A 16,541-nucleotide genomic window follows, 5' to 3' on the forward strand; every position below is an offset into this window, starting at 1 on the left:
CATACAGTGTTTTAGTCCACTAAAACCATGCCTAAAAATGTAAGTTGCCAACCTTTTTGTTCATGAGGAGAGTAAAAGTAGCTGAAAATAGATATTCAGTGATAAAAAGTAAGTTTATTTTGCATCAAGGAGACTAAAACCAGACTAAAATGTTAGTGTTGGACTGTTGAACGTTCAGAATCAATGATATTTCTCCACTGTGCATAAGTTATGACAGTATTTTCATCAATGCATTTTAAATCACTTCAAGTATTGATAGTACATTAGATTAATTTTACAATTTGGATGATTGAATTAGTTCAAGGGGATGCACGACCTCACAATAAGAAGGTCCCTGGTTCGCTTCCCGTTCAGGGCCTTCCTGTGCAGAGTTTGCATGTTCTTCCCGTGCATGGGTTGGCGCGTGGGTTCTCTCCGGGTACTCGGCTTCCTCCCACCACCAAAAACATGTTTGTTAGATTAATTGGTGACTCTAAATTGGTGTGAGTGTGGGCGTGACTGGTTGTCTGTCTCTTTATGTCAGCCCTGCGATTGACTGGTGACCAGTCAAGGGTGTACCCTGCCTCTTGCCCAGTGACAGCTGGGATAGGCTCCAGCCACCCCGCGACCCCAATGGGATAAGCGGTGCAGAAAATGGATGGATGGATGGAATTAGTTCAAAGAGAATAAAATTTGTTACAAAAGTGTGAGGATACTAAAATTAGGAATTGCATGACAATTTGTCCGTTTGGAATGTCTCTAACCACAGATTGGGCTTCTAACCCAGTGGATAACGTCACTCGTATCTCGTATGATACGGGACTCGTATCAAAAATAACAGCAATCCACCAGAATCAAGTCCAAGAAACTCCAGCAGGAATTCACTTAGAAGGGAGTTACACTGTAAGAGTTTAGTACTCAAGAAAAAATACAGTTACTCTGATTAAAACTTACTTAAAAAGGAAATAAAAGTACTGAGTTCAAAATTTACACATAAAACTACATAATTATAGTAATTTGAGTAAATATAATTTGTTACTTTTCACTCCTGCTCGACATATCAATATTGGCAGATATTTCATTTCTGCCAATATTAACAACCTATATATTCACTGTAAAAATCTGCTTGATACCAGCTGTAAACTACTGCTGTATGAACAAAAAAGTTTCACACGTCAGTTTCACCCTGGACCAACAGACCTACATGAGCTAAAGACGACCTCACCACAACATTAGTTGAAACCTGTCACATTCAATTCCCAACCGGCCACGCCAGCTTCTTTGTTCTAGAGCTTTGTTATTTGTTTTAAACTAATAGTGGGTAAAGTAAAGGTGAACTTTGACTTTTTGTGTAATTATTTCTTAGTACCTCTTCTGGTTAAAAATGACAAAAATGTGACTACAACCAAATAGCTTTATAATCTAAACCCTTAGCCTGGATTTAACTTTAAAATAGCTGTTAAAAGCAACAGTTTCCACATGTGTCAAATAGGGATTTATATTAAAGCAAGTGCTAAGGGGTTATTTATGCCTTAGTTCTTATATGCCTGAATATACAGCCTGCTTTTTTTTCTAAATCAGCAAAACATTCAATTTCCTGTGGCTAAGTAGCCACTTCCTGAGGGAAGTGAGGTGAGTAGTGGGTTCAGGTGAGGGTCAAACATTTTAGAAACTACCACTCAGACCTCACAGCTCTCCTGACTTTCCCTACATGCAAACAGGTACATATCAGCAGGGTCAGGCACAGAGCAGGGAAAAAGAGAGAAAGCCTTGGCTACTTGCCAAGGGCTCATAATCGTCCCTTTAAGGCCGACCAGTCTGCCCACAGCAGACCAGAGGTGACAGCGGTATCTGTGAGAGCCTTTGATGGAGATCTGTATCTGGACCCCTGGTCTGAGAACGCAGGGTCATAAACCCAGCCGTCATGAAGGGGGCCTATTCAGCGCCACAGGGTGATAAAGTGGTGGCTGAGGGCTGCAGTGAGGCTGGAGGAGGAGGACAGGGTGGCAGTCTGGTTTTCAGAGGGTCACTTGTTCAGCTGGCTGCCCCACTATTTAGATTTCCATCTCAATGCCAAGCTGCAGGGATAGATGTGTCAGCCTGAAACAAGGCAAAGAGAAGGAGCCAGACTAGGGAGCAAAGGAGAGTGTTAACCGAAAAGAAACGCACCACGCAGCCAGGAGTAATCCGCTATCACAGGCTACAGTGCTGAAACATTGGTTTTATTCTTAGGTCCCCACCACTGGCTTCTGGCTGCACTCTCTATGAACAAGCCTGTGGTGGTGTAAAGCAGCCATACGGGACGAGGCCACTGCTGCTGACATCTGTCTTTGCACATGAAACACGAGTTGTCCAAGATCATCACCCCCGCAGACATGCAGGCTACTGAAGCAGACAATAAGTGAGACTAATACCCCGTAGCTGCCTTGCTGTCTTTCTTCCTCCCATCCCCTCCATCTCTGAAATCATATTAGCTTATGATGTGAAAGTGCATTAACTCTTCTGTTTGTGGCAAAGTCTCTGCGCTCGGTATGACATTACCTCTGAGTTTGAAACGATACGCGCCATCGCCAACAGATGCTTAACATGTTTTTTTGTTAAAAGCTTGATGGAAATTCTTTCCAGTAGAATGAAGGAGGCAGAGATGAAGCACTTTCTGCAGGGTTTGGCTCCATGTTTTAACTGCCTACAAGCATTGTTGCTCTGTGATCTTTAACAGTGTGAGAAAGCCTGCTTTCTAGGCACGCCTCAAGTATAAAGGTTGAGAAACGACGGATTTCTCACAAATGCACAATTTCACAACCTTAAGTTCTCTATTACTTACAGGCAGGCGAGCAACACTGGAAAAGTACAGTACACAGATTTGGCTCTAACAAAGCTTTCATAACTTGAGGTCAACCTTCCCTCAGTTCCAAAAAAGTTGGGGCGCTGTGTAAAATGTAAATAAAACAGAAGTCAATGATTGCCAAATCTTATAAACCCATATATCAATCACAACATAAACAACATATCAGATGTTGAATCTGAGACCTTTTGAGGCTCATTTTGAATTTGATGGCAGCAACATGTCTCAATAGAGTATGGACAGGGCCATGTTTACCATTGTGTAGCATCCCCTCTTCCTCTGAAGTCTGTAAATGTGAAGTTAGGAAACCAGTTGCTGGAGTTTTGGGAGAGGAATGTTGTACCATTCGTGCCTGATGTAGTATTCTAGCTGCTCAGCAATCCTGGGTCTTCTTTGCACAATTATTTTGTTTAATGATGCTCAAAATGTTCTCTACAGGTAAAGGCCTGGACTGCAGGCAGACCACTCTTCTACTGTGTAGCCATGATGTTGTGATGGATGTGGTGTGTGGTTTAGCATTTTGTCTTCTGATACTTTTCAGCATTGATCGTGCCTCTCCAGATGTGTAAGCAACCACATACCATCAAAGATGCAGGCTTTTTAACTGGTTCCTCTCTTCTTTAATCTGCAGGACACGGTGTCCATTGTTTCCAACAAATTTAGATTTATGTGACCACAGAACAGTTTTCCATTCTGCCTCGGTCCATTTCAAATGAGCTTTGGCCCAGAGAAGACAGCAGCGATCCTAGATCATGTTCACATATGGATTTTTGTTTGCCTTCCTGGTTGGCACGGCCAACTGTATTGACACATAATGATTTCTGGGGGTGTTCCTGAGTCCATGCAGTGATTTGCTGTACAGAATCATGCCTGTTTTTAATGCAGTGCCGCCTGAGGGCCTGAAGATCAAGGACATCCAGTACTGCCCTTCAACCTTGGTCCTTGTGCACAGATTTTTCCAGATTTTCTGAATCTTTTGATGATATTATGTACTGAAGATAGTGGGATATTCAAAGTCTCCACAATTTTTGGTTGAGGAACATTTTTTCTGAAATTGCTTCACAATTTTTAGATGCATTTTCCCCCAGACTGTTGAACATCTGCCCATATTTACTTTTGAAAGACTCTCTAAAATGCTCCTGTTATACCCAGTCATGCCACTGATCTGTTACCAATTAACCTAATTAGTTGCACAAAGCTCTTCCAGCTTTTTTTCTTTACTACCACTTACTTTTCCAGCCTCTTGCTGCCCCATCCCAACTTTTTTGAGATGTGCTGCTGCCATCAAACTCAAAATGAGGGAATATTTTTCATGAAATGGTAAACTCTCTCAGTTTCAATATCTAAAATGTTGTTTATGCTCTTCCATGAAAAAAATATAGGTTTATCAGATGTGAAAAGCATTGCATTCTGCTTTTATTTACATTGAACATAGCACCCCAACTATTTTGGAATTGGGGTTGTTTTTCTCAGAGATAAATATGCTATAGAGAGAAGACATTAAGCACTATCCTGTAGTCTGCAGGTGATGTTAGCCTAGCTGCGCCCAGGCTAGCTTCTTCCCAGGCTCCGTGCTATAAACAGACCGGGGATGCTCTGAGGGGACTGTTTAGGCGTTAAACCAAACACACGACATATCTGACAAACAGTTTACTCTCTGTGTTGCATTTTTTCCACAAAACATGGTGGCTGCCCCATTTTTGTCCAAACTGATACATTCCACAACCCGCTTCCTGAAAGACGTGTAAATTGTGTGGGACAGTACACAGCCATACACTCACAAACATAGCTGGAATTGTTTGCCATTCTTTAGTTAAAAACTGGGACTAATTATACATCACACGTCTATAAGGACTTGTTGCTCTTTTGAAGGCGAGCTATGGGCGACAGATGGATACTTGATAAATAAATTCCCTCCAGACCGCAGTGTTTTCATGTTGCGTGCCTCACATTCCACCTCTGTTTTACAATCACTAATGTGCTTCTCACAGCTTTCTTGTTTTCCTCTAATGTGACCAAAAATGACTTGTGGTCTAAGCGGCGAAATGGTTTCAGCTCCAGATGATGAATTCTCCTTCTATTTTAAGCTCAGTGTCGGCTCCACAGCTAATACAAGCACATAACATCAAACATCTGGCTAAATCTCTTACTTCGCCTTATTTGAGAGATAAGCATGTGGGTTTTTTCTCTTTTTTTCAGGTTTGGCTGACTCTGCTGATTAAAAGATGCACACTACGGTTTGATAAGGGGAAAGTTGTAACTCAGAGTTATGCAACAGGAGTTAGGAGATGATGATGTTTTACATGTGTTTAACTCTGCAGTTGTGTAAACTCTCACTCACCTCCCCCTTTCTGTTTGTCCGTCTCCCCTCTCTATTCGACACACAAATGCATGCAAACACACTCAGACAGGGTGTGACTCATGTCGTTAAAGAATGACTGGACTTCGGAGGATACCACGCCACTTTATTTGACTTTGTGACTGGTCATGATGAAAGTAATGACCATATCTTGTAAAATTCCAACTAAATGACTCAAACTTCGTCATTGCAACTTTGTCACCATGCAAAAAACAAACAGCAAACTGTGGCTCAAATTAGATAAAGTTAAAGGAGCAGTTTGAAGAATTTTCATACTGAAATGTTGGGCGATAAATCGAGCTCCAATTACAATCTCAATTTTGGCTTCTCATGATTGTAAAAACTGAACGATTACTGTTCCACAGGCTTGGGGGGCATGGCCTCAGTATCATATCAAAGTATTTTTTAGCCATTCACAGAAATGGTTTCATATCACTGCAGTACCAAATTAAAATAGAATGACTTTAAATACCTATCCAGGGGTTAAAATCCTCTTTTCTGCTTAATACAAACCTGTGGTGGCACACTAAAGTCATGTCTGAGCATAAGCTCACAGAGAAATGTTTTGTAAGTGTTGATTTCTTTGTAACTGAGCCTGCACTTTTCAGTTTCATTCCTCTTTTGCTGAGGTGTGTCAAGCTGCAACCTAAAACACTGCCTTTCCTGATGTGAGTTGTCACAATAAAAGCAAAACACATACAGGCTTTTACTGTGAAGGATTTGTTAGCAGTTGCATGTTTATCATTGTCAAACATAAAGTGCTTCAGCAGCAGTGCTGGCTATCGTGTAAGGAGATGCTTCTCTGACCTCGTTTAAGGCCACAGTCCGCTTCTTTGACTTTAAACAAGTAAATTGTCAGTTTAAACACACCTTTAAACAGGTGTTTAGTCCCTTGGTTCACCACCTGGGGTCTGGGATGCCATTGGGAGGGGTCCCACAGATTTTAAGAAGGGCATGATGTCCTGTCTGCTATGATTTTTTAAAATTAGCTTCACTCTAACTACTTAAAGTCATGGTAAAACCCATATGAATGGTTCATACCAAGGTCTTTTCCTAACAACACTTGGTTTGGGCTATTATGTTTGACTTTAAAAGATGAAAATGATATAAAATTTATGTGTATTATTCACAGCAATCACTTTTCTTACTTTTTTCATGTGGGCCCCTGGGGGCTGCAGCTCTTCTTGAAGGGGGTGTTCAATGGAAAAAGGTTGGGAACCACTGGTTTAGTCTATTGTAATACGAGTCGCTGCTACGCTGTGCTTTCAGACAGTTTGTCTTCAGCCCAGCTTGCGTTAAAATCCCAGACAGGCCGACGTAGAAGGCTGTGCAAAGCAAATACTCGCCTTATGTTGCTGTTATTACAGACATCAAACTTCAGGAAGAGAGAACACACCTTTTACCTTATTACTGAGCTTCACATTTATCACACAGACACAGGAGGCGATGTTTGGCTTGTTATCTGGCTGCTCTTTAGTGTTTGAGAGAAACATGGTCAGACTGGACTCAGACTGGGCTACGGTCACTTTTTCACAGCAGCACTGTTTCGAAGGATTGGGTGTTGTTGTTTTTTTCTTTCTGATACCAGTGCTAAATTAATTCTTTTTACACAGTGTCAGTGAATTGATACTGTTGTAGGAAAAAAGTGTGTTGAAAATCAGGGGGAGAATAAAAGATGTCTGGGTATCATAAATGATTTGTAGAGCTATATTAGAGATACTAGGTAGGTATCTGACACGCTGGTACAAGTACCACGTACCTGATTTTGATAGTCATCTGTTCGTTTGCATGTCGTGTGCACCACAACACAAGCGTTTAAAACAGTGATGGTGGTGTTGCAAAAATACATGCCATTGTAGAAATTTTACTGGTGATGGTGTTGATACTGGTTTACTGCCCACCTCTACTGGGCCACATGCCATGTGACACTTGTTTTGTCCAGTTTTACAATGTTGTGAATGTTTCAGTGTTTGTTGTGATTTTTTGCTGTGAAACTATTTTTTTTAGTTATTCATTGTTATTTTATGTCATTATTTCACATTCTTATAACTTTTAACTCAAATATATACATTTATTGCTCATTTTCAAAGGGGGTTGAAGTTTGATAAATGCATGTAATGCAGTTATTGTAAAACCAATGAGTAATCGTGTTTAATAATCATGATCTCAGTGTCAATCAAAATACTCCTGATGAGGACTTTTTCTTTGAGCAGCCCTACAGAAACGTCCAAATGGCAAAAATATTACTAGACCTATGGTGAATACTTCTCTAAGCTTGAAACGTGTCCTGTCATGATGGTCACTATGACTGAGCTGCCATGAAGCGGCATTGTATCATTGTTGTGGAAACGCCCCATGTTACATCTAAGATTGTTACATAAGGAAGCCAGAACTGCTACTGGAAGCTGCTGTTATTCTCACTCATGTTTAGTGCTGCTAACTTGTGAAAGTCCCATTTATTCTCTGCCTAACAGTAAACCCCCGCTTTTGTTGTGTGAATAAGTTTATCAAAATAAGGGCGCTGCAAATGATCCCAGAGTGCTTTGCAATCAGCAACTTTTAGACAGCTTTTCTCCCTTAAGAAGTCAAATTCACACAGTAGGTGGTGGTATATCCTTACTAGTGGACCTTTTTCCACTTGACCTTGCTACTGAGTTAGCAAGCAGTTAGTGTATATTAAACTGCCTACATGAGAACAAGTTTACAGTTCTACATAATTTGTACATGCTCTACATACTTTACTGTTGGCAAATACAATGCATGCTATCCCCCAAGACTGTGGCTATATCTTAAAGTTGACAACAAAGTATGTTTAGTATTCATGCTGTTTGAATTCCATGCAAAAGTGCAGTGCAACAAATGCAGAGCATGCTCAGAATGACTGGCCCAGTTTGGGTCAGACTGAGGTGCATACATGCAAAAGTAAAGCAATGTATAAATAAGGGGTGCATGATAATATCTGTCTGCATCGGTGTGAGCAGATATCAAAAATTTCTGCCACTATTAACATCTGATATTTTGCCTATGTATTTCAGCATAATTCAGCTGTAAATTTTGTCCATATATACTAATAAATTTGTGGAGATTTAGGCCGAACCAACAGACCTATGTCAGATGAGATCTTTTTCTTTATTTATCCTCATTTTGTCAACTTTAAAGTGTTTTTAAGGACAAAAGTTAGTTTTTTTTGGTTATCCTCAAACCTTAAAGTCCAAAGGGACTGAAGTTTCTTGTCCAAAAAGCATATTCAAATATTGGTATCGGGCAAAGTGAATCTGTATATATCGGCATATCGGATACGTGCAAAATCCAATATTGTGCATCCCAAGTCTAAATGTAATGCTACTGCAACCGAATCATTTATGATGCACAACCAACAAGTCAGATCTGCCATCTCATTTACACGGCTCGAAAAGCTACAAAACAGCAATAAAAACACTTCCTTATCTGGTATAACACATTAACAACATCACCAGCAAACACAAGCAGCAGCTAGTTAACAACAAACATTCGATGGGAATTTAAGCTAGTTTTATTGATTGGATCTTTTGGTTGAATAGTCTATTATTTCAACTCACAAATGGTTTTTTCTGACTGACTAATTTCAGTCATATTTAGTAGGTATGCGTGATATTATGGGCATGCACTGGAACCAGCAAATATGGAAACTTCTGCACATGTTTACAGTGGAGTTTGAGACAGGACCAACAGACCTGTCAGCTGATGTCTTTTCTTTTTCCATCCTCATTCCTTAAACTTTTTATAGATGTGTTTTCACCTGACTACAAGGAATATGATCAAGTATGATTTGAGTCTGACCAACAAGTTCACATGAATTTCAAAGTCCAGTTTTGCAGGGACCAACACAAAAATTCAACTTCTTTACACTGTATGTAAATGTACTGTCTGATGACAGCTTATCCTTAGCTCAAAATCATCAGACAAACAGACCAAAGCCAGTCAAGCCACCCACGTACATCCTCCACTCTCTCTTCTAATTTGGCGGGCATAACACTTGATATGAAACATCAGATCTGCAGCTTTGCCCCAACGTTCAAAAGTAGCACAATGTATTAAACACAGACAAAAACAAAGAGGAGGGGAGAAGTCCTGGAACAAATGTTGACAAATGAAGAACACTGGCTCATCGAGGACGGCCTAACATCCGTGTTGAGACAGACAAGCTGGCTCTCAGCACAGTGGACTGATACCTAAAGCAGGCACATCTTAAACAAGCCCAGTTTCCATTCTGTTATGGGAAACGCAGCTCCATAAAACAGAAACAGCAACTTAGCAAGTAGATGAAAAAATGTTTTTGAACACTCAGGAGGATGTTGAGATGCGTGGGTAGTTTTGGAGCTGTTTTGGGGGCAGCTTTAGGCCAGAAATGCTGAGGTCAGACTACATGTTTTAGGCATCGCTGTAGCCAGACCTGGCAGTTGTAGGGACTCTAAATAAGGATAGTTTCATCCCATGTAGTTTGAACAGCAATCAAGGGTACATTTGGGACAACCTCCTGACTGGAAGTCATGTATATTTGATTTTCTTTCTGCCTTCCATCATTTGTTCTGCAGTGAAGTTGACCAATGAGAGCATAGAGCGCTCTGGGCATGCAAAAGCCACATCATAAGCAAATCAAATAACAAGCTAAGCAGGAATCATGAATAGCAAATGTATTTCAGCTACCCGTTGAATGGTAATACAGCATATACAGTCATGATAACTGGTCAGGTACCACCGTGCAGCCCTCTGTGTCTGCTGTCTGTGATAATCTAATCTGACACAGTGTGACAATCGCAACAGACAAACAGATCACATAGTCTGACCTTGGCAGAGTGGTACTGGAGAGAGAGGAGGGGTTAACAGAAACTGGTACGCAGACACAGAGTCTGACAGCCAGTGGCGTGTGGTTCAGCAGACGTCTACTGCCATGACTCAGGGATTACAAGCAGGGATTGACTGGGGATAGGACAAAGTGCACTCACCAGGAACCCACCATACACCACATCAAGGCGTCATGAGAAACCCATGTGGCTGACAGAAAGACATTAAAAACAGAGGAAGAAAGGGAAAGGAGGGAGAGGAACGCTGGGGGAGGACTAGAGTGAGTGGGTGGGTGATTGAGAAGAGTTTTCTATTGCAAAAAGCTTGTTGATGTTTTACTTGCCAAGCACTGGGAACAGGTTATCCGTTGTTTTGGTTATTAGATGTTTTTTGGTAGAACAAGACGACTGACACAAATGAGAGGCACTCCTAGAATTATGAGCTGATTTTTACAGAGCGTTTCTGGCACAGTGAGGACTTTTCACAGCCTTGAATTGGACCCTGACTTGTAGGCTCATTCTTTCCGTTTCCCTATCCCCCTCTGTCTCTATTTCTCACCATGTGCTTACTTTCTAACTGAAGTATCTGGTACTAACACGCCTTGGTTTATGACTAAGCTTTATAAGCAAAGATTAAGGTGTGTAGTCACCAGGGAAGCATTGAGATAGTACCCACGCATTTTTATGTTTATATGGCCATCAGATGACAGACTGAATGAATGAAGAGCCAATGAATGAAGAGCCAATGAATGAAAGCTTTACTCAATGACGGGGGGGTGGGTGGGGGGGTGTCCATTTGATGTAGCACAGTGGCATCAATGAGCCGTTGAGGAAAGAAAGACAAGGTCATTGTGGGAGCTCGTACACTACACTTGACTGTTATCTACCCAGTCTGCTGACAATTGTGACGAGGACAGGGAGGCCCATTGAGGAAGCTATCTGTCGTCCTCTGGGCACAGACGCCCGTTCAACACTACCTAGTAGCATATGGGTGATTCACTTAAAACTAGTCCGACTAATTAGGTTTGATCTGGAAAGCACGCCACCCTTAGTTTGAAAAACTGGGCCTCTATGCTCCGCTTGGCCCGATTCATTGACAAACCACATCAAGAGAAGCCTGGATCACCCAAACAGTGTTTGCACAGCTGCCAGGCAGCCACGCACACTCAAACATTGGCATATATTACAGTGGGCTACTGAAGGAGTGCTGACACAAACACACCGAAGCAAAAACCTGAGGCTTATGTAACACCCTCTGTTCTAACCCTCTCCACACCATCCCAACAAGGGAGGAACCCTGGAAAAGAAAGTCAGCGAAAACCTTTCAGGAGTCATCCGTACGGCAGCAGCCTGTGTGTGCTTGTGTGCATTCTGTATGTGCCGGGCGTGGAACGGGAAGCCTTATAAGGGCCCTCAGCAGAAGCATCAGGCTTGCCAGTTACAACAAACAGCAGCGTTTTGATCAGATAACAGTCAGCCTCCCACTCATGCTCCTTCTATGCCTGCATGCATGCCAGCCAGCAGGGCATGCCCAAAAAAACATTCCTTTCAGTCGCTGAACCCTGACCTTCAGGCCTGATGAAAAAGGGGACAACTTAGTCAAGTCTGCAAAAGACAGGTCAGAGTACTGTTAATGATTGGCAGTTTTCTTAAGGTTTTACTAGGGCTGTCAAACAATTACATTCTTAAAAGTCATGAGTTATCACTGCTTTCAGCACAAGGCAGCTCTTCCATGCTAAATCTGTAAACAAACATTTTGACTAAGGGAATTCATTGAATTGAGTTTTTTGTGACTAAATGAAGACAACACTGTAAATGAAAAACATATTCACAATCAAAATAATAACATCAGTTGGATTTATAATGCCCTGATGGATTACAAAGGCTAATAGCAGTGCCAACAGTGTTTTAGAGGCAGAGCCAGTAGCAGCAAGGGCCAACCAGGGGCCCCTGAAATATTACTGGGCTCCCTAAAACCCTTAAAATGATTGGCTAATTGCCTTGCCAGCCATTAACTAGCCATTTAAGCATACCTACTCACCGAGCATATCTTACCCATCATAACATTGGTTTGACTAACTTTACTGTCCTCAAGGTGAGGAATCCTTATACATTTTCGTATGTGCCCCTCAGTGGAAAAAGTTTAGACACCCTTGGTAAACCTGATACTAGTACTGGTTAGGGCTGGGCAATCAATTGCTATTTAGTTTAAATCGAAATATGCCCTAGTGCAATATTCAAATCTATGAGGTTCAGTATTTCTGTAACCTTAAATGTGACAAAATACCAACTTAATACATGTTTTTTTTAGATTTTTTATGCTTCACACATCATGCAAACATTCAGGTTTGTCTACAAAAATCCCTACAGTCCTTATTTTTGTGTTTTTCTTGTTCAAAATGAGAATGGCATCATACGGATCATTCCCTTCAATATGGAAATTCAAATCTAACTCGCAATATGAGTCAAAATTACGTATTCTCAAACTCCTTCATCAATCTAATATAATGTTGGTGATAATATAATGATCCGCATATTGGAAAAAACGCAGTTAAATTATTTTGCCAGTATCGATACATCCCTGATTTAAATGATTAATAGGCCCTGACTCAGATGTAGAAGACAGCATCAAAGTGCGTTACTGTGGAGCAATGTGTTTGATACTGTAATAACGTTAAGACGTTAAAATGACTCACTGACTGATTTCCAGTTCATATCACAGCATTAACACGCTGAGCAGTTTCAGTTTAGTTGCTTTCTCTGTGAGTACATCCCAACAAAAGTTAAAAAGCACACACATTGCACAGGGTTACGTCCTGGGTGATGAAGGGCTAGGGCCCAAAACGTCACATATGTGGTGATAATCTTCATTAAACAAGCTTCAGACAGCTTATTTTTCTGTTTCCCTGTGAGTAACTCAGGTAAAGGTTAACAATTAAGCTAACAGATGATCTCAAGAAATCTTCGTTATGCTCTGGCCTGTATGCATGTACAGAGTCTTGGTCTATTGAAGGTGGCACTGCTGTTTCGGCGAGTAGGTAAGATAATGATATCTCCGTGTCTGCATGGTGGGCTGTCGGAGCTAGCAGGGGGATGGCTCTGGGACGCTGAAGATCACTCTTCGGCCCTCTGAAAATGTCGTGAGACTAACAATGGCAAAAGGGGTTCCTTCTTGGGAACCCTGGTTAAGTGCTGGCTTTTTGCTACCCGTCGGTCTGCACGGTTAACTTGGAGAGGCAAATAGTAATGGGTTAGGGATTTCTTCACTGAGTGCTGATCCTTTATGTAGGACACAAGTATCTTGTGTTTATATGCTAGTTTGAAAAACAATGAGGAACATCTGGTAGGTAACGACATAAGCTTAACCCCAGAAATAAAGTGTCTGCTATACTGAAAAAGTTAAAGTAAAAAGTGTAATGTTTGATACCATAAGGGGCAGATTACTCTGGACTTTTCCACTAAGCTGTCCGTGAGATTTTTAACTCCAAATGAAACATTTAAAAGAGCTGTCATGTCCTTATTCTTAATCACTGTAAAGCAGGATGATGCTATGGTGAGTAGCGCACAGCTGCAGCCCAGCTACCATGGCTTAAGTATACAGTGCAGAAAAGAGTGATTAAAGCAATTTCAAAAAAGCAATGCATTTATTTAAAACTTTATTGGCATTGCAATGAAAGCATTAACACTTGCAGCCCTAGTTTTTAATGAGCAAAAAATAGTGATGTAAACTTAATGATCTTGTTCTTGATGTCTAACATTTAACAATAAAAAAAACACCTTTTCCTATAATTCTCTCCTGTCTTTGACATGTGTCCCTGCAGAGCGGACAGTTTTGTTACGTTACATGTGGCCTTCAACAGCTCCTGTGATTCCAGGCAAGTCTGTGTGCTGTGTCAGGAATTTTCTACTAATACTGAACAAAGGTGTAAAAGCCATGTGGAACATTAGACACCTTGTTTGGATGCACCTCTGACCCTGACAGTGTGTGAGCGCTTTACAGGGAATTACCTCCACTGCCGAGTGGAAAACAGGCCTTGGGTAAGCTGACACGGGCTGCACTTCTGTCACAGAGGAAAATAAACAATAAAGTAAGGTAGGCTGGAGGCCATTTAAGCCTGTTAGTGTTTGTGCAAACAGCATGTGCATGCAGGTGTTTGAAGACAGAGAGAAAAAGATGGCATCTGTAGTTGCCACAATGCCACATCTCTGCCTGCCAAAGAAAAGCTGCTGCTCCAATGCAACCAACCAGAAAAGCATTCTAGCTTCTTACAGACCCTACACAACTCTCAGAAACGTGTTAGCGCCAAGCCTGTAATTGTCTGTTACATGCCTGCAACACAGACTCTCACTGTTGTGGCTTTTGGGGGACATCCTTGGCTGTTTATGGGGCAATTATCATGGATGCATATCAAGGAGTAAACAGAGCTCCGTATGTTTCTTTATGAGAGAGATGGAGAAAAGATGTGTTTGTGTGATGTTGTGGAGTGCTCCATGGCAGCCTCAACTTGACCTGAGTGCACCAAAGTAAGCAGGAGCAAGCATTGCGAAATGGTTTTGCAAGATAGCACTACGCTTTGGCAACTTAACTGCAGCCGTCAGCGCTTTGTATGTGAGTTTGTGAGATGTGCATGTGTGAATCTATGCTCTGCAGGTACTGAGAGTGAGGAGATGGTGGTTAACATGAGTCACGGCTCCTTAGTGGGTCAACACTCACAATTAGTATCAAATTTTAGTGATGCATCAATGCTGCAAAGGCTTAATGCCACCTGAGCTACAAAAGCACAAGGGATTAGTTCATGTAAAGCTGCTAAATGCAAATTATCCAAACATGCCACCATGCATAGGATCACTTTGTGTAAAAATGAGAAGTGAAACCGCACAGAGGTTCAAAGCCTAACACAATCACAGCACGCACTTGTGGGCTTTCCTCTGTGTGCCCTGGACTATCCCTGGAGTGAGCCAAGTGTTCCAGGCAACAGGGTCAGAGAGGCAAGCCTCAGCACTGCAGATTCATCACCTCAGACCTGCCTCTCCTTCCCTCTGGAAAGTCAGATTAAACCACTGCATTGGAGGAGGGAGCAGATGAGAGGCGAGGGAGGTAGAGGAGACAGTCAGTATGTTTGCATGCAGTTAGAAAAAGTCGGTGGGTATTTTGCTCTTGCATACGCTTCAATCAGACTTAAACTGGCAAAGGTGTTCTGCACACACAGCAACAACTGTGATGAAGTCTCAGTGATAATCATCTTGGAGTTGATTTAACTCCTGAAGTGTAATTTTAACACCATTCTATATTAAATGGCTTTCAGTGTTGGAGTTTTCCAATCATGCCCTTGGGCAAATTGTTTTTCATGTGTTTTGATGTTGCCTGTTAAACAGTGATCACTGTATTATTGTTTTTGATGTTACACACTTCTGCACCATGAGTGAAGTTATCCACCTAGTTAGACAAATCCCAACTATAGTCTGCAGTAGAGGGCAGTGCACTCATGTTCAGATAATAAGAATGAAAAATTTTGCAGTCTGAAAGTATGAAAAGTGTATTGCAACATGTCAATAATTAAAATTGCAAATAATTTAAATGTACACCCATAGTGAAAGGAAATTGTGCAGAACCTGTGAGAATTATATGAACTCTGAAAAGTGTGTACAGTGTGCATGCTCTGATGTCTCCATGCTGGAGTTTGGCCCAAAAGTCTATGAGCGTTAATGCGCAGCAAAACAGGAGCTGTGTTGTCGTCTATAGGGGAAAGAATGCACTGCATGTCTGCAAAATGTTCAGCATAGATGAACAGATCTGTAAAGTTTTCACCATCTGAAATACAGCCAGTTTACTGCATCTTAACATATTGCCATCTACAATAGTGGACATGCTCCTATCCATAAATCGATTCTCCCACTGTGGGACAGGGACAGTTGTCCAGCTGAACTACCCCATTAAGCCTTAACTGTAGCTCGACTTAACTGTGCATGCAAACATACTAAGTGGCGTCAATACAGTGGGGGATGATGAGGCACTACAGCCCATGCTGGCTAGGTAGAAAAGTTGGCTCCAGGGCAGTTTAGTCATTTGGAGGCCCCAGGCAAAGGCCAATATGAGGCCTTTCCACATTTAGCTAAAAGCAATAGAAGTGAGTGAACAGAATACTTTGGAGCATCTCTTTCCAGGACACACAGAACTGCATTGCAACTGAGTGAATATGTCTGTTTCTTATGCTGGCTGTCAGAAAAAAAAGCAGATAACAAAGCCAGAGAGCTGCAGGTCAAACTCAGATCTGAAACATAATAACCCAAATACCCAACAGTGGTTGTGCAGAAACACTAGGACAAGGAAAGTAGTGCAAACGTAAGCTTTAACCACAGCTCGATTTAACTGTGCATGCATACATACAGAGTGGGCACTACAGCCTGTCTCCTACGCTGGCAGGGCAGAAAAAAAACAAAAGCTCCAAGAAGCCCTTTAGTAATCAGTCCAACAAAAGATATATATCATTTATTGCTCCAACATGTCTATAGTGATCAACCTAACTGAGGAGCT

At 41.5% G+C, this 16,541-nt stretch overlaps 1 protein-coding gene across 4 annotated transcripts in view; it reads right to left on the bottom strand.

The window, feature by feature from the left end:
• ets1 (v-ets avian erythroblastosis virus E26 oncogene homolog 1) overlaps positions 1-16,541 on the bottom strand; it is a 97,243-nt gene that overhangs the window by 34,176 nt on the left and 46,526 nt on the right. The gene's annotated exons all lie outside the window — the stretch shown is intronic.

This window comes from Cheilinus undulatus, linkage group 2, assembly GCF_018320785.1.
Source record: "Cheilinus undulatus linkage group 2, ASM1832078v1, whole genome shotgun sequence".
Taxonomy (NCBI): domain Eukaryota; kingdom Metazoa; phylum Chordata; class Actinopteri; order Labriformes; family Labridae; genus Cheilinus; species Cheilinus undulatus.